This window comes from Anomaloglossus baeobatrachus, unplaced genomic scaffold (assembly GCF_048569485.1).
Source record: "Anomaloglossus baeobatrachus isolate aAnoBae1 unplaced genomic scaffold, aAnoBae1.hap1 Scaffold_467, whole genome shotgun sequence".
Classification (NCBI taxonomy): domain Eukaryota; kingdom Metazoa; phylum Chordata; class Amphibia; order Anura; family Aromobatidae; genus Anomaloglossus; species Anomaloglossus baeobatrachus.
In genome coordinates, this window is record NW_027444012.1 from 180,356 (window position 1) to 201,895 (window position 21,540).

The following is a 21,540-nucleotide window of genomic DNA, read 5'->3' on the forward strand; positions in this document are numbered from 1 at the left end:
AAAACAAGAAGAATGGTGCGTTTTGCAGCCGCCGCCCACTGCAATGAATCTGAATAACTCCTCCTTTAGGGCGCAAGCAACTCCCCTCCCCCTTGCAGTCTTTCCAATTCACGATACAAAAAGACGGACAGGACAGGTTGCCTGACTTTCCGTCACTGCCACCCTTTGCCATCCTTACCCGTAGAAAGCCCTTTCATCATCCCCAAACCCTAATCTTTTCCCTTTCCTTCCCAGCCCCCAAACCCTGCCCTCTGTACCTTTCTCACCACCCGCTTCCCTTCTCCTGTCATCCCCCTACCACCCGGGAAAAAAAGAGATTGCCCCCTCCTTCCACTAGCCCACCCTCCCACCCAAAGAACAACTTCTTCTGCGCAGCTTGTTTTCTAGGCAGCAGCGCTATTGTGATGTCATCGGGGGGCATTGTGACAAGCCGCCAGTGTTCCGTCTCTTCATGTTGTGCACTGTTCAAACCGAAAATACATCAACAGGCAGGCTACAGAAAAGCTTACTAACAAAGGTTAGAGAGGGGCTTTCTCAGAGGGCTTTTTACAGTTTGTCTATTCCCAATTAGCCGGTTTAGTATACTTAATGAAAGTACTAATTCTTTCATAGGCCGCCCATTCTTAGTATTTGACGTTCAGGTAACAACAGGTAACTTTATTTGGAGTGGAAGCAGAGAGATAACACCAGATGCCAATTGTAGATCCTCTCACACCTGTGGTCACTGCAGCATCTGACTCCACTTTGTCCAAAAGGGATCTATTCCATTCAATTACACATGATCTAGATTAGACTGACAACAAGATACTGCACGGGACATAGCAGAGTTGGTGAAGTTGAGTGGTGATGAGTTTGCTATTTGGATGAATAAAGCAAGTAAAAAGTGTGTTAGATAAAAATTCATTTCAATTCGCTAATCGGGCTAATATGAATCAGGTGAATCGAGTTCTGCTTTTGGAAACTGGGTTAAGAAGGGGTGCACCGTTCCTGGAGGTACTGCAATACCAGGTCAATGCGTGGAGTGGACAGAGCAAGCTCTTTTTCCATCTCCCTGTTCTAAAAATCCATTTAATATATGGTCCCCAGATAGGGGACGTATCAGATATTAAACTGATAAGAACAGATACTACACTTGATCTTAGCCAAAAGGCCGAGAAGCGATAACCAGAATTGGTTTGGGCCTCGAGTGGCACCCTGGCCTATGCCGGACACATCTTAGGGAGAGAGAGCGAGAGGGAGACAAACCCACGCCTACACAAGACATTTTGTCACCCAAGCCAACCCTTGAAAAGGCTGCTTTGCAGAGCAAAAACAAGAAGAATGGTGCGTTTTGCAGCCGCCGCCCACTGCAATGAATCTGAATAACTCCTCCTTTAGGGCGCAAGCAACTCCCCTCCCCCTTGCAGTCTTTCCAATTCACGATACAAAAAGACGGACAGGACAGGTTGCCTGACTTTCCGTCACTGCCACCCTTTGCCATCCTTACCCGTAGAAAGCCCTTTCATCATCCCCAAACCCTAATCTTTTCCCTTTCCTTCCCAGCCCCCAAACCCTGCCCTCTGTACCTTTCTCACCACCCGCTTCCCTTCTCCTGTCATCCCCCTACCACCCGGGAAAAAAAGAGATTGCCCCCTCCTTCCACTAGCCCACCCTCCCACCCAAAGAACAACTTCTTCTGCGCAGCTTGTTTTCTAGGCAGCAGCGCTATTGTGATGTCATCGGGGGGCATTGTGACAAGCCGCCAGTGTTCCGTCTCTTCATGTTGTGCACTGTTCAAACCGAAAATACATCAACAGGCAGGCTACAGAAAAGCTTACTAACAAAGGTTAGAGAGGGGCTTTCTCAGAGGGCTTTTTACAGTTTGTCTATTCCCAATTAGCCGGTTTAGTATACTTAATGAAAGTACTAATTCTTTCATAGGCCGCCCATTCTTAGTATTTGACGTTCAGGTAACAACAGGTAACTTTATTTGGAGTGGAAGCAGAGAGATAACACCAGATGCCAATTGTAGATCCTCTCACACCTGTGGTCACTGCAGCATCTGACTCCACTTTGTCCAAAAGGGATCTATTCCATTCAATTACACATGATCTAGATTAGACTGACAACAAGATACTGCACGGGACATAGCAGAGTTGGTGAAGTTGAGTGGTGATGAGTTTGCTATTTGGATGAATAAAGCAAGTAAAAAGTGTGTTAGATAAAAATTCATTTCAATTCGCTAATCGGGCTAATATGAATCAGGTGAATCGAGTCTCTGCTTTTGGAAACTGGGTTAAGAAGGGGTGCACCGTTCCTGGAGGTACTGCAATACCAAGGTCAATGCGTGGAGTGGACAGAGCAAGCTCTTTTTCCATCTCCCTGTTCTAAAAATCCATTTAATATATGGTCCCCCAGATAGGGGACGTATCAGATATTAAAACTGATAAGAACAGATACAAAAATTGTTTAAAAGAACAGAGAGTCCTCAGTGGTTGATACCTTTTAATGGCTAACTGAAAAGATGGTAATAATTGCAAGCTTTCGAGACTACTCAGGTCTCTTCATCAGGCATGGTATAACACAAAATCTGAAGAGTCACGTATTTATACACAACAGGACTTAGAATAGTGCAGTAAAAAGAAAAAAAAAAAAAAAAGAACAAGTTATATGAAACAGAACAGTTTCTGTTTCATATAACTTGTTCCTTTTTTTTTTTTTTTTTTTTTTCTTTTTACTGCACTATTCTAAGTCCTGTTGTGTATAAATACGTGACTCTTCAGATTTTGTGTTTATACCATGCCTGATGAAGAGACCTGAGTAGTCTCGAAAGCTTGCAATTATTACCATCTTTTCAGTTAGCCATTAAAAGGTATCAACCACTGAGGACTCTCTGTTCTTTTTAAACAATTTTTTTATCTCTACTGGCTAACACGGTACAAAAGATATATTTTACTTGTATCAAGAAACAGATACTACACTTGATCTTAGCCAAAAGGCCGAGAAGCGATAACCAGAATTGGTTTGGGCCTCGAGTGGCACCCTGGCCTATGCCGGACACATCTTAGGGAGAGAGAGCGAGAGGGAGACAAACCCACGCCTACACAAGACATTTTGTCACCCAAGCCAACCCCTTGAAAAGGCTGCTTTGCAGAGCAAAAACAAGAAGAATGGTGCGTTTTGCAGCCGCCGCCCACTGCAATGAATCTGAATAACTCCTCCTTTAGGGTGCAAGCAACTCCCCTCCCCCTTGCAAGTCTTTCCAATTCACGATACAAAAAGACGGACAGGACAGGTTGCCTGACTTTTCCGTCACTGCCACCCTTTGCCATCCTTACCCGTAGAAAGCCCTTTCATCATCCCCAAACCCCTAATCTTTTCCCTTTCCTTCCCAGCCCCCAAACCCTGCCCTCTGTACCTTTCTCACCACCCGCTTCCCTTCTCCTGTCATCCCCCTACCACCCGGGAAAAAAAGAGATTGCCCCCTCCTTCCACTAGCCCACCCTCCCACCCAAAGAACAACTTCTTCTGCGCAGCTTGTTTTCTAGGCAGCAGCGCTATTGTGATGTCATCGGGGGCATTGTGACAAGCCGCCAGTGTTCCGTCTCTTCATGTTGTGCACTGTTCAAACCGAAAATACATCAACAGGCAGGCTACAGAAAAGCTTACTAACAAAGGTTAGAGAGGGGCTTTCTCAGAGGGCTTTTTACAGTTTGTCTATTCCCAATTAGCCGGTTTAGTATACTTAATGAAAGTACTAATTCTTTCATAGGCCGCCCATTCTTAGTATTTGACGTTCAGGTAACAACAGGTAACTTTATTTGGAGTGGAAGCAGAGAGATAACACCAGATGCCAATTGTAGATCCTCTCACACCTGTGGTCACTGCAGCATCTGACTCCACTTTGTCCAAAAGGGATCTATTCCATTCAATTACACATGATCTAGATTAGACTGACAACAAGATACTGCACGGGACATAGCAGAGTTGGTGAAGTTGAGTGGTGATGAGTTTGCTATTTGGATGAATAAAGCAAGTAAAAAGTGTGTTAGATAAAAATTCATTTCAATTCGCTAATCGGGCTAATATGAATCAGGTGAATCGAGTTCTGCTTTTGGAAACTGGGTTAAGAAGGGGTGCACCGTTCCTGGAGGTACTGCAATACCAGGTCAATGCGTGGAGTGGACAGAGCAAGCTCTTTTTCCATCTCCCTGTTCTAAAAATCCATTTAATATATGGTCCCCAGATAGGGGACGTATCAGATATTAAACTGATAAGAACAGGATACTACACTTGATCTTGGCCAAAAGGCCGAGAAGCGATAACCAGAATTGGTTTGGGCCTCGAGTGGCACCCTGGCCTATGCCGGACACATCTTAGGGAGAGAGAGCGAGAGGGAGACAAACCCACGCCTACACAAGACATTTTGTCACCCAAGCCAACCCTTGAAAAGGCTGCTTTGCAGAGCAAAAACAAGAAGAATGGTGCGTTTTGCAGCCGCCGCCCACTGCAATGAATCTGAATAACTCCTCCTTTAGGGTGCAAGCAACTCCCCTCCCCCTTGCAGTCTTTCCAATTCACGATACAAAAAGACGGACAGGACAGGTTGCCTGACTTTCCGTCACTTGCCACCCTTTGCCATCCTTACCCGTAGAAAGCCCTTTCATCATCCCCAAACCCTAATCTTTTCCCTTTCCTTCCCAGCCCCCAAACCCTGCCCTCTGTACCTTTCTCACCACCACCGCTTCCCTTCTCCTGTCATCCCCCTACCACCACCCGGGAAAAAAAGAGATTGCCCCCTCCTTCCACTAGCCCACCCTCCCACCCAAAGAACAACTTCTTCTGCGCAGCTTGTTTTCTAGGCAGCAGCGCTATTGTGATGTCATCGGGGGGCATTGTGACAAGCCGCCAGTGTTCCGTCTCTTCATGTTGTGCACTGTTCAAACCGAAAATACATCAACAGGCAGGCTACAGAAAAGCTTACTAACAAAGGTTAGAGAGGGGCTTTCTCAGAGGGCTTTTTACAGTTTGTCTATTCCCAATTAGCCGGTTTAGTATACTTAATGAAAGTACTAATTCTTTCATAGGCCGCCCATTCTTAGTATTTGACGTTCAGGTAACAACAGGTAACTTTATTTGGAGTGGAAGCAGAGAGATAACACCAGATGCCAATTGTAGATCCTCTCACACCTGTGGTCACTGCAGCATCTGACTCCACTTTGTCCAAAAGGGATCTATTCCATTCAATTACACATGATCTAGATTAGACTGACAACAAGATACTGCACGGGACATAGCAGAGTTGGTGAAGTTGAGTGGTGATGAGTTTGCTATTTGGATGAATAAAGCAAGTAAAAAGTGTGTTAGATAAAAATTCATTTCAATTCGCTAATCGGCTAATATGAATCAGGTGAATCGAGTTCTGCTTTGGAAACTGGGTTAAGAAGGGGTGCACCGTTCCTGGAGGTACTGCAATACCAGGTCAATGCGTGGAGTGGACAGAGCAAGCTCTTTTTCCATCTCCCTGTTCTAAAAATCCATTTAATATATGGTCCCCAGATAGGGGACGTATCAGATATTAAACTGATAAGAACAGATACTACACTTGATCTTAGCCAAAAGGCCGAGAAGCGATAACCAGAATTGGTTTGGGCCTCGAGTGGCACCCTGGCCTATGCCGGACACATCTTAGGGAGAGAGAGCGAGAGGGAGACAAACCCACGCCTACACAAGACATTTTGTCACCCAAGCCAACCCTTGAAAAGGCTGCTTTGCAGAGCAAAAACAAGAAGAATGGTGCGTTTTGCAGCCGCCGCCCCACTGCAATGAATCTGAATAACTCCTCCTTTAGGGCGCAAGCAACTCCCCTCCCCCTTGCAGTCTTTCCAATTCACGATACAAAAAGACGGACAGGACAGGTTGCCTGACTTTCCGTCACTGCCACCCTTTGCCATCCTTACCCGTAGAAAGCCCTTTCATCATCCCCAAACCCTAATCTTTTCCCTTTCCTTCCCAGCCCCCCAAACCCTGCCCTCTGTACCTTTCTCACCACCCCGCTTCCCTTCTCCTGTCATCCCCCTACCACCCGGGAAAAAAAAGAGATTGCCCCCTCCTTTCCACTAGCCCACCCTCCCACCCAAAGAACAACTTCTTCTGCGCAGCTTGTTTTCTAGGCAGCAGCGCTATTGTGATGTCATCGGGGGGCATTGTGACAAGCCGCCAGTGTTTCCGTCTCTTCATGTTGTGCACTGTTCAAACCGAAAATACATCAACAGGCAGGCTACAGAAAAGCTTACTAACAAAGGTTAGAGAGGGGCTTTCTCAGAGGGCTTTTTACAGTTTGTCTATTCCCAATTAGCCGGTTTAGTATACTTAATGAAAGTACTAATTCTTTCATAGGCCGCCCATTCTTAGTATTTGACGTTCAGGTAACAACAGGTAACTTTATTTGGAGTGGAAGCAGAGAGATAACACCAGATGCCAATTGTAGATCCTCTCACACCTGTGGTCACTGCAGCATCTGACTCCACTTTGTCCAAAAGGGATCTATTCCATTCAATTACACATGATCTAGATTAGACTGACAACAAGATACTGCACGGGACATAGCAGAGTTGGTGAAGTTGAGTGGTGATGAGTTTGCTATTTGGATGAATAAAGCAAGTAAAAAGTGTGTTAGATAAAAATTCATTTCAATTCGCTAATCGGGCTAATATGAATCAGGTGAATCGAGTTCTGCTTTTGGAAACTGGGTTAAGAAGGGGTGCACCGTTCCTGGAGGTACTGCAATACCAGGTCAATGCGTGGAGTGGACAGAGCAAGCTCTTTTTCCATCTCCCTGTTCTAAAAATCCATTTAATATATGGTCCCCAGATAGGGGACGTATCAGATATTAAACTGATAAGAACAGATACTACACTTGATCTTAGCCAAAAGGCCGAGAAGCGATAACCAGAATTGGTTTGGGCCTCGAGTGGCACCCTGGCCTATGCCGGACACATCTTAGGGAGAGAGAGCGAGAGGGAGACAAACCCACGCCTACACAAGACATTTTGTCACCCAAGCCAACCCTTGAAAAGGCTGCTTTGCAGAGCAAAAACAAGAAGAATGGTGCGTTTTGCAGCCGCCGCCCACTGCAATGAATCTGAATAACTCCTCCTTTAGGGCGCAAGCAACTCCCCTCCCCCTTGCAGTCTTTCCAATTCACGATACAAAAAGACGGACAGGACAGGTTGCCTGACTTTCCGTCACTGCCACCCTTTGCCATCCTTACCCGTAGAAAGCCCTTTCATCATCCCCAAACCCTAATCTTTTCCCTTTCCTTCCCAGCCCCCAAACCCTGCCCTCTGTACCTTTCTCACCACCCCGCTTCCCTTCTCCTGTCATCCCCCTACCACCCGGGAAAAAAAGAGATTGCCCCCTCCTTCCACTAGCCCACCCTCCCACCCAAAGAACAACTTCTTCTGCGCAGCTTGTTTTCTAGGCAGCAGCGCTATTGTGATGTCATCGGGGGGCATTGTGACAAGCCGCCAGTGTTCCGTCTCTTCATGTTGTGCACTGTTCAAACCGAAAATACATCAACAGGCAGGCTACAGAAAAGCTTACTAACAAAGGTTAGAGAGGGGCTTTCTCAGAGGGCTTTTTACAGTTTGTCTATTCCCAATTAGCCGGTTTAGTATACTTAATGAAAGTACTAATTCTTTCATAGGCCGCCCATTCTTAGTATTTGACGTTCAGGTAACAACAGGTAACTTTATTTGGAGTGGAAGCAGAGAGATAACACCAGATGCCAATTGTAGATCCTCTCACACCTGTGGTCACTGCAGCATCTGACTCCACTTTGTCCAAAAGGGATCTATTCCATTCAATTACACATGATCTAGATTAGACTGACAACAAGATACTGCACGGGACATAGCAGAGTTGGTGAAGTTGAGTGGTGATGAGTTTGCTATTTGGATGAATAAAGCAAGTAAAAAGTGTGTTAGATAAAAATTCATTTCAATTCGCTAATCGGGCTAATATGAATCAGGTGAATCGAGTTCTGCTTTTGGAAACTGGGTTAAGAAGGGGTGCACCGTTCCTGGAGGTACTGCAATACCAGGTCAATGCGTGGAGTGGACAGAGCAAGCTCTTTTTCCATCTCCCTGTTCTAAAAATCCATTTAATATATGGTCCCCAGATAGGGGACGTATCAGATATTAAACTGATAAGAACAGATTTTTTTTTTTTTTTTTTTTTTTTTTTTGAAGGATGAGTTTGAAAATAATAAAGTGACCGCCTCTCGTTGCCCAGGTAACTGACCGTCACAAGAGGGCTATGACATCCTACGATGCACACTCCCCCAAGGCCAGCAGTTGTGCAATACCCTGGCACCTTCCAGCACCAACCAAGGTAGTACCCTCCCAAACTACACTTGATCTTAGCCAAAAGGCCGAGAAGCGATAACCAGAATTGGTTTGGGCCTCGAGTGGCACCCTGGCCTATGCCGGACACATCTTAGGGAGAGAGAGCGAGAGGGAGACAAACCCACGCCTACACAAGACATTTTGTCACCCAAGCCAACCCTTGAAAAGGCTGCTTTGCAGAGCAAAAACAAGAAGAATGGTGCGTTTTGCAGCCGCCGCCCACTGCAATGAATCTGAATAACTCCTCCTTTAGGGCGCAAGCAACTCCCCTCCCCCTTGCAGTCTTTCCAATTCACGATACAAAAAGACGGACAGGAAAGGTTGCCTGACTTTCCGTCACTGCCACCCTTTGCCATCCTTACCCGTAGAAAGCCCTTTCATCATCCCCAAACCCTAATCTTTTCCCTTTCCTTCCCAGCCCCCAAACCCTGCCCTCTGTACCTTTCTCACCACCCGCTTCCCTTCTCCTGTCATCCCCCTACCACCCGGGAAAAAAAGAGATTGCCCCCTCCTTCCACTAGCCCACCCTCCCACCCAAAGAACAACTTCTTCTGCGCAGCTTGTTTTCTAGGCAGCAGCGCTATTGTGATGTCATCGGGGGGCATTGTGACAAGCCGCCAGTGTTCCGTCTCTTCATGTTGTGCACTGTTCAAACCGAAAATACATCAACAGGCAGGCTACAGAAAAGCTTACTAACAAAGGTTAGAGAGGGGCTTTCTCAGAGGGCTTTTTACAGTTTGTCTATTCCCAATTAGCCGGTTTAGTATACTTAATGAAAGTACTAATTCTTTCATAGGCCGCCCATTCTTAGTATTTGACGTTCAGGTAACAACAGGTAACTTTATTTGGAGTGGAAGCAGAGAGATAACACCAGATGCCAATTGTAGATCCTCTCACACCTGTGGTCACTGCAGCATCTGACTCCACTTTGTCCAAAAGGGATCTATTCCATTCAATTACACATGATCTAGATTAGACTGACAACAAGATACTGCACGGGACATAGCAGAGTTGGTGAAGTTGAGTGGTGATGAGTTTGCTATTTGGATGAATAAAGCAAGTAAAAAGTGTGTTAGATAAAAATTCATTTCAATTCGCTAATCGGGCTAATATGAATCAGGTGAATCGAGTTCTGCTTTTGGAAACTGGGTTAAGAAGGGGTGCACCGTTCCTGGAGGTACTGCAATACCAGGTCAATGCGTGGAGTGGACAGAGCAAGCTCTTTTTCCATCTCCCTGTTCTAAAAATCCATTTAATATATGGTCCCCAGATAGGGGACGTATCAGATATTAAACTGATAAGAACAGATACTACACTTGATCTTAGCCAAAAGGCCGAGAAGCGATAACCAGAATTGGTTTGGGCCTCGAGTGGCACCCTGGCCTATGCCGGACACATCTTAGGGAGAGAGAGCGAGAGGGAGACAAACCCACGCCTACACAAGACATTTTGTCACCCAAGCCAACCCTTGAAAAGGCTGCTTTGCAGAGCAAAAACAAGAAGAATGGTGCGTTTTGCAGCCGCCGCCCACTGCAATGAATCTGAATAACTCCTCCTTTAGGGCGCAAGCAAGTCCCCTCCCCCTTGCAGTCTTTCCAATTCACGATACAAAAAGACGGACAGGACAGGTTGCCTGACTTTCCGTCACTGCCACCCTTTGCCATCCTTACCCGTAGAAAGCCCTTTCATCATCCCCAAACCCTAATCTTTTCCCTTTCCTTCCCAGCCCCCAAACCCTGCCCTCTGTACCTTTCTCACCACCCGCTTCCCTTCTCCTGTCATCCCCCTACCACCCGGGAAAAAAAGAGATTGCCCCCTCCTTCCACTAGCCCACCCTCCCACCCAAAGAACAACTTCTTCTGCGCAGCTTGTTTTCTAGGCAGCAGCGCTATTGTGATGTCATCGGGGGGCATTGTGACAAGCCGCCAGTGTTCCGTCTCTTCATGTTGTGCACTGTTCAAACCGAAAATACATCAACAGGCAGGCTACAGAAAAGCTTACTAACAAAGGTTAGAGAGGGGCTTTCTCAGAGGGCTTTTTACAGTTTGTCTATTCCCAATTAGCCGGTTTAGTATACTTAATGAAAGTACTAATTCTTTCATAGGCCGCCCATTCTTAGTATTTGACGTTCAGGTAACAACAGGTAACTTTATTTGGAGTGGAAGCAGAGAGATAACACCAGATGCCAATTGTAGATCCTCTCACACCTGTGGTCACTGCAGCATCTGACTCCACTTTGTCCAAAAGGGATCTATTCCATTCAATTACACATGATCTAGATTAGACTGACAACAAGATACTGCACGGGACATAGCAGAGTTGGTGAAGTTGAGTGGTGATGAGTTTGCTATTTGGATGAATAAAGCAAGTAAAAAGTGTGTTAGATAAAAATTCATTTCAATTCGCTAATCGGGCTAATATGAATCAGGTGAATCGAGTTCTGCTTTTGGAAACTGGGTTAAGAAGGGGTGCACCGTTCCTGGAGGTACTGCAATACCAGGTCAATGCGTGGAGTGGACAGAGCAAGCTCTTTTTCCATCTCCCTGTTCTAAAAATCCATTTAATATATGGTCCCCAGATAGGGGACGTATCAGATATTAAACTGATAAGAACAGATACTACACTTGATCTTAGCCAAAAGGCCGAGAAGCGATAACCAGAATTGGTTTGGGCCTCGAGTGGCACCCTGGCCTATGCCGGACACATCTTAGGGAGAGAGACTGAGAGGGAGACAAACCCACGCCTACACAAGACATTTTGTCACCCAAGCCAACCCTTGAAAAGGCTGCTTTGCAGAGCAAAAACAAGAAGAATGGTGCGTTTTGCAGCCGCCGCCCACTGCAATGAATCTGAATAACTCCTCCTTTAGGGCGCAAGCAACTCCCCTCCCCCTTGCAGTCTTTCCAATTCACGATACAAAAAGACGGACAGGACAGGTTGCCTGACTTTCCGTCACTGCCACCCTTTGCCATCCTTACCCGTAGAAAGCCCTTTCATCATCCCCAAACCCTAATCTTTTCCCTTTCCTTCCCAGCCCCCAAACCCTGCCCTCTGTACCTTTCTCACCACCCGCTTCCCTTCTCCTGTCATCCCCCTACCACCCGGGAAAAAAAGAGATTGCCCCCTCCTTCCACTAGCCCACCCTCCCACCCAAAGAACAACTTCTTCTGCGCAGCTTGTTTTCTAGGCAGCAGCGCTATTGTGATGTCATCGGGGGGCATTGTGACAAGCCGCCAGTGTTCCGTCTCTTCATGTTGTGCACTGTTCAAACCGAAAATACATCAACAGGCAGGCTACAGAAAAGCTTACTAACAAAGGTTAGAGAGGGGCTTTCTCAGAGGGCTTTTTACAGTTTGTCTATTCCCAATTAGCCGGTTTAGTATACTTAATGAAAGTACTAATTCTTTCATAGGCCGCCCATTCTTAGTATTTGACGTTCAGGTAACAACAGGTAACTTTATTTGGAGTGGAAGCAGAGAGATAACACCAGATGCCAATTGTAGATCCTCTCACACCTGTGGTCACTGCAGCATCTGACTCCACTTTGTCCAAAAGGGATCTATTCCATTCAATTACACATGATCTAGATTAGACTGACAACAAGATACTGCACGGGACATAGCAGAGTTGGTGAAGTTGAGTGGTGATGAGTTTGCTATTTGGATGAATAAAGCAAGTAAAAAGTGTGTTAGATAAAAATTCATTTCAATTCGCTAATCGGGCTAATATGAATCAGGTGAATCGAGTTCTGCTTTTGGAAACTGGGTTAAGAAGGGGTGCACCGTTCCTGGAGGTACTGCAATACCAGGTCAATGCGTGGAGTGGACAGAGCAAGCTCTTTTTCCATCTCCCTGTTCTAAAAATCCATTTAATATATGGTCCCCAGATAGGGGACGTATCAGATATTAAACTGATAAGAACAGATACTACACTTGATCTTAGCCAAAAGGCCGAGAAGCGATAACCAGAATTGGTTTGGGCCTCGAGTGGCACCCTGGCCTATGCCGGACACATCTTAGGGAGAGAGAGCGAGAGGGAGACAAACCCACGCCTACACAAGACATTTTGTCACCCAAGCCAACCCTTGAAAAGGCTGCTTTGCAGAGCAAAAACAAGAAGAATGGTGCGTTTTGCAGCCGCCGCCCACTGCAATGAATCTGAATAACTCCTCCTTTAGGGCGCAAGCAACTCCCCTCCCCCTTGCAGTCTTTCCAATTCACGATACAAAAAGACGGACAGGACAGGTTGCCTGACTTTCCGTCACTGCCACCCTTTGCCATCCTTACCCGTAGAAAGCCCTTTCATCATCCCCAAACCCTAATCTTTTCCCTTTCCTTCCCAGCCCCCAAACCCTGCCCTCTGTACCTTTCTCACCACCCGCTTCCCTTCTCCTGTCATCCCCCTACCACCCGGGAAAAAAAGAGATTGCCCCCTCCTTCCACTAGCCCACCCTCCCACCCAAAGAACAACTTCTTCTGCGCAGCTTGTTTTCTAGGCAGCAGCGCTATTGTGATGTCATCGGGGGGCATTGTGACAAGCCGCCAGTGTTCCGTCTCTTCATGTTGTGCACTGTTCAAACCGAAAATACATCAACAGGCAGGCTACAGAAAAGCTTACTAACAAAGGTTAGAGAGGGGCTTTCTCAGAGGGCTTTTTACAGTTTGTCTATTCCCAATTAGCCGGTTTAGTATACTTAATGAAAGTACTAATTCTTTCATAGGCCGCCCATTCTTAGTATTTGACGTTCAGGTAACAACAGGTAACTTTATTTGGAGTGGAAGCAGAGAGATAACACCAGATGCCAATTGTAGATCCTCTCACACCTGTGGTCACTGCAGCATCTGACTCCACTTTGTCCAAAAGGGATCTATTCCATTCAATTACACATGATCTAGATTAGACTGACAACAAGATACTGCACGGGACATAGCAGAGTTGGTGAAGTTGAGTGGTGATGAGTTTGCTATTTGGATGAATAAAGCAAGTAAAAAGTGTGTTAGATAAAAATTCATTTCAATTCGCTAATCGGGCTAATATGAATCAGGTGAATCGAGTTCTGCTTTTGGAAACTGGGTTAAGAAGGGGTGCACCGTTCCTGGAGGTACTGCAATACCAGGTCAATGCGTGGAGTGGACAGAGCAAGCTCTTTTTCCATCTCCCTGTTCTAAAAATCCATTTAATATATGGTCCCCAGATAGGGGACGTATCAGATATTAAACTGATAAGAACAGATACTACACTTGATCTTAGCCAAAAGGCCGAGAAGCGATAACCAGAATTGGTTTGGGCCTCGAGTGGCACCCTGGCCTATGCCGGACACATCTTAGGGAGAGAGAGCGAGAGGGAGACAAACCCACGCCTACACAAGACATTTTGTCACCCAAGCCAACCCTTGAAAAGGCTGCTTTGCAGAGCAAAAACAAGAAGAATGGTGCGTTTTGCAGCCGCCGCCCACTGCAATGAATCTGAATAACTCCTCCTTTAGGGCGCAAGCAACTCCCCTCCCCCTTGCAGTCTTTCCAATTCACGATACAAAAAGACGGACAGGACAGGTTGCCTGACTTTCCGTCACTGCCACCCTTTGCCATCCTTACCCGTAGAAAGCCCTTTCATCATCCCCAAACCCTAATCTTTTCCCTTTCCTTCCCAGCCCCCAAACCCTGCCCTCTGTACCTTTCTCACCACCCGCTTCCCTTCTCCTGTCATCCCCCTACCACCCGGGAAAAAAAGAGATTGCCCCCTCCTTCCACTAGCCCACCCTCCCACCCAAAGAACAACTTCTTCTGCGCAGCTTGTTTTCTAGGCAGCAGCGCTATTGTGATGTCATCGGGGGGCATTGTGACAAGCCGCCAGTGTTCCGTCTCTTCATGTTGTGCACTGTTCAAACCGAAAATACATCAACAGGCAGGCTACAGAAAAGCTTACTAACAAAGGTTAGAGAGGGGCTTTCTCAGAGGGCTTTTTACAGTTTGTCTATTCCCAATTAGCCGGTTTAGTATACTTAATGAAAGTACTAATTCTTTCATAGGCCGCCCATTCTTAGTATTTGACGTTCAGGTAACAACAGGTAACTTTATTTGGAGTGGAAGCAGAGAGATAACACCAGATGCCAATTGTAGATCCTCTCACACCTGTGGTCACTGCAGCATCTGACTCCACTTTGTCCAAAAGGGATCTATTCCATTCAATTACACATGATCTAGATTAGACTGACAACAAGATACTGCACGGGACATAGCAGAGTTGGTGAAGTTGAGTGGTGATGAGTTTGCTATTTGGATGAATAAAGCAAGTAAAAAGTGTGTTAGATAAAAATTCATTTCAATTCGCTAATCGGGCTAATATGAATCAGGTGAATCGAGTTCTGCTTTTGGAAACTGGGTTAAGAAGGGGTGCACCGTTCCTGGAGGTACTGCAATACCAGGTCAATGCGTGGAGTGGACAGAGCAAGCTCTTTTTCCATCTCCCTGTTCTAAAAATCCATTTAATATATGGTCCCCAGATAGGGGACGTATCAGATATTAAACTGATAAGAACAGATACTACACTTGATCTTAGCCAAAAGGCCGAGAAGCGATAACCAGAATTGGTTTGGGCCTCGAGTGGCACCCTGGCCTATGCCGGACACATCTTAGGGAGAGAGAGTGAGAGGGAGACAAACCCACGCCTACACAAGACATTTTGTCACCCAAGCCAACCCTTGAAAAGGCTGCTTTGCAGAGCAAAAACAAGAAGAATGGTGCGTTTTGCAGCCGCCGCCCACTGCAATGAATCTGAATAACTCCTCCTTTAGGGCGCAAGCAACTCCCCTCCCCCTTGCAGTCTTTCCAATTCACGATACAAAAAGACGGACAGGACAGGTTACCTGACTTTCCGTCACTGCCACCCTTTGCCATCCTTACCCGTAGAAAGCCCTTTCATCATCCCCAAACCCTAATCTTTTCCCTTTCCTTCCCAGCCCCCAAACCCTGCCCTCTGTACCTTTCTCACCACCCGCTTCCCTTCTCCTGTCATCCCCCTACCACCCGGGAAAAAAAGAGATTGCCCCCTCCTTCCACTAGCCCACCCTCCCACCCAAAGAACAACTTCTTCTGCGCAGCTTGTTTTCTAGGCAGCAGCGCTATTGTGATGTCATCGGGGGGCATTGTGACAAGCCGCCAGTGTTCCGTCTCTTCATGTTGTGCACTGTTCAAACCGAAAATACATCAACAGGCAGGCTACAGAAAAGCTTACTAACAAAGGTTAGAGAGGGGCTTTCTCAGAGGGCTTTTTACAGTTTGTCTATTCCCAATTAGCCGGTTTAGTATACTTAATGAAAGTACTAATTCTTTCATAGGCCGCCCATTCTTAGTATTTGACGTTCAGGTAACAACAGGTAACTTTATTTGGAGTGGAAGCAGAGAGATAACACCAGATGCCAATTGTAGATCCTCTCACACCTGTGGTCACTGCAGCATCTGACTCCACTTTGTCCAAAAGGGATCTATTCCATTCAATTACACATGATCTAGATTAGACTGACAACAAGATACTGCACGGGACATAGCAGAGTTGGTGAAGTTGAGTGGTGATGAGTTTGCTATTTGGATGAATAAAGCAAGTAAAAAGTGTGTTAGATAAAAATTCATTTCAATTCGCTAATCGGGCTAATATGAATCAGGTGAATCGAGTTCTGCTTTTGGAAACTGGGTTAAGAAGGGGTGCACCGTTCCTGGAGGTACTGCAATACCAGGTCAATGCGTGGAGTGGACAGAGCAAGCTCTTTTTCCATCTCCCTGTTCTAAAAATCCATTTAATATATGGTCCCCAGATAGGGGACGTATCAGATATTAAACTGATAAGAACAGATACTACACTTGATCTTAGCCAAAAGGCCGAGAAGCGATAACCAGAATTGGTTTGGGCCTCGAGTGGCACCCTGGCCTATGCCGGACACATCTTAGGGAGAGAGAGCGAGAGGGAGACAAACCCACGCCTACACAAGACATTTTGTCACCCAAGCCAACCCTTGAAAAGGCTGCTTTGCAGAGCAAAAACAAGAAGAATGGTGCGTTTTGCAGCCGCCGCCCACTGCAATGAATCTGAATAACTCCTCCTTTAGGGCGCAAGCAACTCCCCTCCCCCTTGCAGTCTTTCCAATTCACGATACAAAAAGACGGACAGGACAGGTTGCCTGACTTTCCGTCACTGCCACCCTTTGCCATCCTTACCCGTAGAAAGCCCTTTCATCATCCCCAAACCCTAATCTTTTCCCTTTCCTTCCCAGCCCCCAAACCCTGCCCTCTGTACCTTTCTCACCACCCGCTTCCCTTCTCCTGTCATCCCCCTACCACCCGGGAAAAAAAGAGATTGCCCCCTCCTTCCACTAGCCCACCCTCCCACCCAAAGAACAACTTCTTCTGCGCAGCTTGTTTTCTAGGCAGCAGCGCTATTGTGATGTCATCGGGGGGCATTGTGACAAGCCGCCAGTGTTCCGTCTCTTCATGTTGTGCACTGTTCAAACCGAAAATACATCAACAGGCAGGCTACAGAAAAGCTTACTAACAAAGGTTAGAGAGGGGCTTTCTCAGAGGGCTTTTTACAGTTTGTCTATTCCCAATTAGCCGGTTTAGTATACTTAATGAAAGTACTAATTCTTTCATAGGCCGCCCATTCTTAGTATTTGACGTTCAGGTAACAACAGGTAACTTTATTTGGAGTGGAAGCAGAGAGATAACACCAGATGCCAATTGTAGATCCTCTCACACCTGTGGTCACTGCAGCATCTGACTCCACTTTGTCCAAAAGGGATCTATTCCATTCAATTACACATGATCTAGATTAGACTGACAACAAGATACTGCACGGGACATAGCAGAGTTGGTGAAGTTGAGTGGTGATGAGTTTGCTATTTGGATGAATAAAGCAAGTAAAAAGTGTGTTAGATAAAAATTCATTTCAATTCGCTAATCGGGCTAATATGAATCAGGTGAATCGAGTTCTGCTTTTGGAAACTGGGTTAAGAAGGGGTGCACCGTTCCTGGAGGTACTGCAATACCAGGTCAATGCGTGGAGTGGACAGAGCAAGCTCTTTTTCCATCTCCCTGTTCTAAAAATCCATTTAATATATGGTCCCCAGATAGGGGACGTATCAGATATTAAACTGATAAGAACAGATACTACACTTGATCTTAGCCAAAAGGCCGAGAAGCGATAACCAGAATTGGTTTGGGCCTCGAGTGGCACCCTGGCCTATGCCGGACACATCTTAGGGAGAGAGAGCGAGAGGGAGACAAACCCACGCCTACACAAGACATTTTGTCACCCAAGCCAACCCTTGAAAAGGCTGCTTTGCAGAGCAAAAACAAGAAGAATGGTGCGTTTTGCAGCCGCCGCCCACTGCAATGAATCTGAATAACTCCTCCTTTAGGGCGCAAGCAACTCCCCTCCCCCTTGCAGTCTTTCCAATTCACGATACAAAAAGACGGACAGGACAGGTTGCCTGACTTTCCGTCACTGCCACCCTTTGCCATCCTTACCCGTAGAAAGCCCTTTCATCATCCCCAAACCCTAATCTTTTCCCTTTCCTTCCCAGCCCCCAAACCCTGCCCTCTGTACCTTTCTCACCACCCGCTTCCCTTCTCCTGTCATCCCCCTACCACCCGGGAAAAAAAGAGATTGCCCCCTCCTTCCACTAGCCCACCCTCCCACCCAAAGAACAACTTCTTCTGCGCAGCTTGTTTTCTAGGCAGCAGCGCTATTGTGATGTCATCGGGGGGCATTGTGACAAGCCGCCAGTGTTCCGTCTCTTCATGTTGTGCACTGTTCAAACCGAAAATACATCAACAGGCAGGCTACAGAAAAGCTTACTAACAAAGGTTAGAGAGGGGCTTTCTCAGAGGGCTTTTTACAGTTTGTCTATTCCCAATTAGCCGGTTTAGTATACTTAATGAAAGTACTAATTCTTTCATAGGCCGCCCATTCTTAGTATTTGACGTTCAGGTAACAACAGGTAACTTTATTTGGAGTGGAAGCAGAGAGATAACACCAGATGCCAATTGTAGATCCTCTCACACCTGTGGTCACTGCAGCATCTGACTCCACTTTGTCCAAAAGGGATCTATTCCATTCAATTACACATGATCTAGATTAGACTGACAACAAGATACTGCACGGGACATAGCAGAGTTGGTGAAGTTGAGTGGTGATGAGTTTGCTATTTGGATGAATAAAGCAAGTAAAAAGTGTGTTAGATAAAAATTCATTTCAATTCGCTAATCGGGCTAATATGAATCAGGTGAATCGAGTTCTGCTTTTGGAAACTGGGTTAAGAAGGGGTGCACCGTTCCTGGAGGTACTGCAATACCAGGTCAATGCGTGGAGTGGACAGAGCAAGCTCTTTTTCCATCTCCCTGTTCTAAAAATCCATTTAATATATGGTCCCCAGATAGGGGACGTATCAGATATTAAACTGATAAGAACAGATACTACACTTGATCTTAGCCAAAAGGCCGAGAAGCGATAACCAGAATTGGTTTGGGCCTCGAGTGGCACCCTGGCCTATGCCGGACACATCTTAGGGAGAGAGAGCGAGAGGGAGACAAACCCACGCCTACACAAGACATTTTGTCACCCAAGCCAACCCTTGAAAAGGCTGCTTTGCAGAGCAAAAACAAGAAGAATGGTGCGTTTTGCAGCCGCCGCCCACTGCAATGAATCTGAATAACTCCTCCTTTAGGGCGCAAGCAAGTCCCCTCCCCCTTGCAGTCTTTCCAATTCACGATACAAAAAGACGGACAGGACAGGTTGCCTGACTTTCCGTCACTGCCACCCTTTGCCATCCTTACCCGTAGAAAGCCCTTTCATCATCCCCAAACCCTAATCTTTTCCCTTTCCTTCCCAGCCCCCAAACCCTGCCCTCTGTACCTTTCTCACCACCCGCTTCCCTTCTCCTGTCATCCCCCTACCACCCGGGAAAAAAAGAGATTGCCCCCTCCTTCCACTAGCCCACCCTCCCACCCAAAGAACAACTTCTTCTGCGCAGCTTGTTTTCTAGGCAGCAGCGCTATTGTGATGTCATCGGGGGGCATTGTGACAAGCCGCCAGTGTTCCGTCTCTTCATGTTGTGCACTGTTCAAACCGAAAATACATCAACAGGCAGGCTACAGAAAAGCTTACTAACAAAGGTTAGAGAGGGGCTTTCTCAGAGGGCTTTTTACAGTTTGTCTATTCCCAATTAGCCGGTTTAGTATACTTAATGAAAGTACTAATTCTTTCATAGGCCGCCCATTCTTAGTATTTGACGTTCAGGTAACAACAGGTAACTTTATTTGGAGTGGAAGCAGAGAGATAACACCAGATGCCAATTGTAGATCCTCTCACACCTGTGGTCACTGCAGCATCTGACTCCACTTTGTCCAAAAGGGATCTATTCCATTCAATTACACATGATCTAGATTAGACTGACAACAAGATACTGCACGGGACATAGCAGAGTTGGTGAAGTTGAGTGGTGATGAGTTTGCTATTTGGATGAATAAAGCAAGTAAAAAGTGTGTTAGATAAAAATTCATTTCAATTCGCTAATCGGGCTAATATGAATCAGGTGAATCGAGTTCTGCTTTTGGAAACTGGGTTAAGAAGGGGTGCACCGTTCCTGGAGGTACTGCAATACCAGGTCAATGCGTGGAGTGGACAGAGCAAGCTCTTTTTCCATCTCCCTGTTCTAAAAATCCATTTAATATATGGTCCCCAGATAGGGGACGTATCAGATATTAAACTGATAAGAACAGATACTACACTTGATCTTAGCCAAAAGGCCGAGAAGCGATAACCAGAATTGGTTTGGGCCTCGAGTGGCACCCTGGCCTATGCCGGACACATCTTAGGGAGAGAGAGCGAGAGGGAGACAAACCCACGCCTACACAAGACATTTTGTCACCCAAGCCAACCCTTGAAAAGGCTGCTTTGCAGAGCAAAAACAAGAAGAATGGTGCGTTTTGCAGCCGCCGCCCACTGCAATGAATCTGAATAACTCCTCCTTTAGGGCGCAAGCAACTCCCCTCCCCCTTGCAGTCTTTCCAATTCACGATACAAAAAGACGGACAGGACAGGTTGCCTGACTTTCCGTCACTGCCACCCTTTGCCATCCTTACCCGTAGAAAGCCCTTTCATCATCCCCAAACCCTAATCTTTTCCCTTTCCTTCCCAGCCCCCAAACCCTGCCCTCTGTACCTTTCTCACCACCCGCTTCCCTTCTCCTGTCATCCCCCTACCACCCGGGAAAAAAAGAGATTGCCCCCTCCTTCCACTAGCCCACCCTCCCACCCAAAGAACAACTTCTTCTGCGCAGCTTGTTTTCTAGGCAGCAGCGCTATTGTGATGTCATCGGGGGGCATTGTGACAAGCCGCCAGTGTTCCGTCTCTTCATGTTGTGCACTGTTCAAACCGAAAATACATCAACAGGCAGGCTACAGAAAAGCTTACTAACAAAGGTTAGAGAGGGGCTTTCTCAGAGGGCTTTTTACAGTTTGTCTATTCCCAATTAGCCGGTTTAGTATACTTAATGAAAGTACTAATTCTTTCATAGGCCGCCCATTCTTAGTATTTGACGTTCAGGTAACAACAGGTAACTTTATTTGGAGTGGAAGCAGAGAGATAACACCAGATGCCAATTGTAGATCCTCTCACACCTGTGGTCACTGCAGCATCTGACTCCACTTTGTCCAAAAGGGATCTATTCCATTCAATTACACATGATCTAGATTAGACTGACAACAAGATACTGCACGGGACATAGCAGAGTTGGTGAAGTTGAGTGGTGATGAGTTTGCTATTTGGATGAATAAAGCAAGTAAAAAGTGTGTTAGATAAAAATTCATTTCAATTCGCTAATCGGGCTAATATGAATCAGGTGAATCGAGTTCTGCTTTTGGAAACTGGGTTAAGAAGGGGTGCACCGTTCCTGGAGGTACTGCAATACCAGGTCAATGCGTGGAGTGGACAGAGCAAGCTCTTTTTCCATCTCCCTGTTCTAAAAATCCATTTAATATATGGTCCCCAGATAGGGGACGTATCAGATATTAAACTGATAAGAACAGATCACGTTTCAAACAAGCTTTATTGATTCATAGCACATAACAAAGAGAGAACAAAAATCATCTATTTTCACAGA

At 46.2% G+C, this 21,540-nt stretch overlaps 14 non-coding genes and 3 pseudogenes across 14 annotated transcripts; all 17 read right to left on the minus strand.

Moving 5' to 3' along the window:
• Nucleotides 1–971: 971 nt before the first annotated feature.
• On the minus strand, nt 972–1,162 carry LOC142281102 (U2 spliceosomal RNA). The gene has a single exon (XR_012743246.1). It is a non-coding gene; the product is annotated as a U2 spliceosomal RNA (small nuclear RNA).
• Nucleotides 1,163–2,280: 1,118 nt separating this feature from the next.
• On the minus strand, nt 2,281–2,464 carry LOC142281169 (U2 spliceosomal RNA). Its single transcript, XR_012743307.1, has one exon. It is a non-coding gene; the product is annotated as a U2 spliceosomal RNA (small nuclear RNA).
• A 368-nt stretch (nt 2,465–2,832) lies between these two features.
• Nucleotides 2,833–2,990, minus strand: LOC142281170 (U2 spliceosomal RNA; annotated as a pseudogene).
• Nucleotides 2,991–4,110: 1,120 nt separating this feature from the next.
• LOC142281153 (U2 spliceosomal RNA) lies at nt 4,111–4,302 on the minus strand. Its single transcript, XR_012743295.1, has one exon. It is a non-coding gene; the product is annotated as a U2 spliceosomal RNA (small nuclear RNA).
• Nucleotides 4,303–5,423: 1,121 nt separating this feature from the next.
• On the minus strand, nt 5,424–5,614 carry LOC142281103 (U2 spliceosomal RNA). The gene has a single exon (XR_012743247.1). It is a non-coding gene; the product is annotated as a U2 spliceosomal RNA (small nuclear RNA).
• Nucleotides 5,615–6,737: 1,123 nt separating this feature from the next.
• On the minus strand, nt 6,738–6,928 carry LOC142281104 (U2 spliceosomal RNA). Its single transcript, XR_012743248.1, has one exon. It is a non-coding gene; the product is annotated as a U2 spliceosomal RNA (small nuclear RNA).
• A 1,118-nt stretch (nt 6,929–8,046) lies between these two features.
• Nucleotides 8,047–8,249, minus strand: LOC142281168 (U2 spliceosomal RNA; annotated as a pseudogene).
• A 1,293-nt stretch (nt 8,250–9,542) lies between these two features.
• LOC142281105 (U2 spliceosomal RNA) lies at nt 9,543–9,733 on the minus strand. The gene has a single exon (XR_012743249.1). It is a non-coding gene; the product is annotated as a U2 spliceosomal RNA (small nuclear RNA).
• Nucleotides 9,734–10,850: 1,117 nt separating this feature from the next.
• Nucleotides 10,851–11,041, minus strand: LOC142281106 (U2 spliceosomal RNA). The gene has a single exon (XR_012743250.1). It is a non-coding gene; the product is annotated as a U2 spliceosomal RNA (small nuclear RNA).
• Nucleotides 11,042–12,158: 1,117 nt separating this feature from the next.
• On the minus strand, nt 12,159–12,349 carry LOC142281107 (U2 spliceosomal RNA). Its single transcript, XR_012743251.1, has one exon. It is a non-coding gene; the product is annotated as a U2 spliceosomal RNA (small nuclear RNA).
• A 1,117-nt stretch (nt 12,350–13,466) lies between these two features.
• On the minus strand, nt 13,467–13,657 carry LOC142281108 (U2 spliceosomal RNA). The gene has a single exon (XR_012743252.1). It is a non-coding gene; the product is annotated as a U2 spliceosomal RNA (small nuclear RNA).
• Nucleotides 13,658–14,774: 1,117 nt separating this feature from the next.
• On the minus strand, nt 14,775–14,965 carry LOC142281110 (U2 spliceosomal RNA). Its single transcript, XR_012743253.1, has one exon. It is a non-coding gene; the product is annotated as a U2 spliceosomal RNA (small nuclear RNA).
• A 1,117-nt stretch (nt 14,966–16,082) lies between these two features.
• LOC142281111 (U2 spliceosomal RNA) lies at nt 16,083–16,273 on the minus strand. The gene has a single exon (XR_012743254.1). It is a non-coding gene; the product is annotated as a U2 spliceosomal RNA (small nuclear RNA).
• Nucleotides 16,274–17,390: 1,117 nt separating this feature from the next.
• LOC142281112 (U2 spliceosomal RNA) lies at nt 17,391–17,581 on the minus strand. The gene has a single exon (XR_012743255.1). It is a non-coding gene; the product is annotated as a U2 spliceosomal RNA (small nuclear RNA).
• A 1,117-nt stretch (nt 17,582–18,698) lies between these two features.
• Nucleotides 18,699–18,889, minus strand: LOC142281114 (U2 spliceosomal RNA). Its single transcript, XR_012743257.1, has one exon. It is a non-coding gene; the product is annotated as a U2 spliceosomal RNA (small nuclear RNA).
• A 1,117-nt stretch (nt 18,890–20,006) lies between these two features.
• Nucleotides 20,007–20,197, minus strand: LOC142281115 (U2 spliceosomal RNA). Its single transcript, XR_012743258.1, has one exon. It is a non-coding gene; the product is annotated as a U2 spliceosomal RNA (small nuclear RNA).
• Nucleotides 20,198–21,314: 1,117 nt separating this feature from the next.
• On the minus strand, nt 21,315–21,487 carry LOC142281167 (U2 spliceosomal RNA; annotated as a pseudogene).
• Nucleotides 21,488–21,540: the final 53 nt, after the last annotated feature.